The sequence below is a fragment of the Eulemur rufifrons genome, chromosome 7, assembly GCF_041146395.1.
Source record: "Eulemur rufifrons isolate Redbay chromosome 7, OSU_ERuf_1, whole genome shotgun sequence".
In the NCBI taxonomy this organism is placed as follows: domain Eukaryota; kingdom Metazoa; phylum Chordata; class Mammalia; order Primates; family Lemuridae; genus Eulemur; species Eulemur rufifrons.
Genome location: NC_090989.1, coordinates 47,678,445 through 47,679,669, shown reverse-complemented (window position 1 = coordinate 47,679,669; position 1,225 = coordinate 47,678,445). Strand labels below are relative to the sequence as shown.

General features: G+C 38.6%; 1 pseudogene; it reads left to right on the top strand.

Moving 5' to 3' along the window:
- The first annotated feature begins 358 nt into the window (after positions 1-358).
- Positions 359-495, top strand: LOC138388656 (U1 spliceosomal RNA; annotated as a pseudogene).
- Positions 496-1,225: the final 730 nt, after the last annotated feature.

Here is a 1,225-nt window from a genome sequence, read left to right as displayed (position 1 = left end):
ATCAAAGGACTTACTCTACCTGATTTCAAGGCTTACTTTAAGGTAGAGCACAGTGGCTCACACCTATAATCCTAGCACTCTGGAGGCTGAGGCAGGAGGATAGCTTGAGGTCAGGAGTTGGAGACCAGCCCCAATCTCTACAAAAATAGAAAAATTAGCCAGGCATGGTGGCACGTACCTACAGTCCCACCTATTCAGGAGGCTGAGGTAGAAAGATCACTTGAGCCCAGGAGTTTGAGGTTCCAGTGAGCTATGATGACATCACTACAATCTAGTTAGGGTGACAGAGTGAGACTCTGTCTCAAAAAAAAAAAAAAAAAAAAAAAAAAGACTTTAAAATACAGTAATCAAGACTGTGATACCTGGCAGGGGAGATAACATGATCACAAAGGTGGTTTTCCCAGGGCAAGTCTTACCCATTGCACTCTAGATGTGCTGACCCCTTTGATTTCCCCACATGTGGGAAACTCAACTGCATAATTTGTGGTAGTTCACCTTAAACTAAAGCAGAATAAAAAGTATCCTTTGAAAACAAAATATAATACCAAGCATATGAATCAACAAACAGGTCAAAGTAACAGAATATAAATTTTAGTAATAGACCCACAAAAATGACTTTTGGCAAGGGTTCCAGCCAATTCAATAGAAAGAGAAAAGTCTTTTCATCACACAGTTCTATAATAACTGGAAATCCATGTTTTAAAAAATCAACCTGTACCTCACACCATACACAAGTATTAATTTGAGATGGATCATTAACCTAAACACAAAAGCTAAAACCTTAGAAAAATATAGAAAAATAACTGTGATCTTAAGGCAGAAATGTTTTAAATGAGGTTGGTCCAAGTGCAGTGCTGTTTACAACTAATTGATGACCACCAGTTATAGATTTCTTTGTTCCTTTTCCACTCCCACCACTTCACTTGACCAGCCTTAAAAAAAAAACAAAAAACAATGTTTAGCTTGAAGGTGCTGACTCGGGAAGGGGGGATGGGGAAGGGAGGGATATATACCTACATGATGGGTGCAACGCGCACTATCTGGGGAACAGACACACCTGGAGCTCTGACTTGGGGGAAAAGGCGGTACAGGAGCAATGTATGTAACCTGTAATTCTGTATCCCCCATAACAATAAGATGAAATAAAAAAAAACAAAAAAAAAACAATGTTTAAAATGGGACATAATAAAATAGCCACAACGAAAGAAAAAATGACAAATTGAAG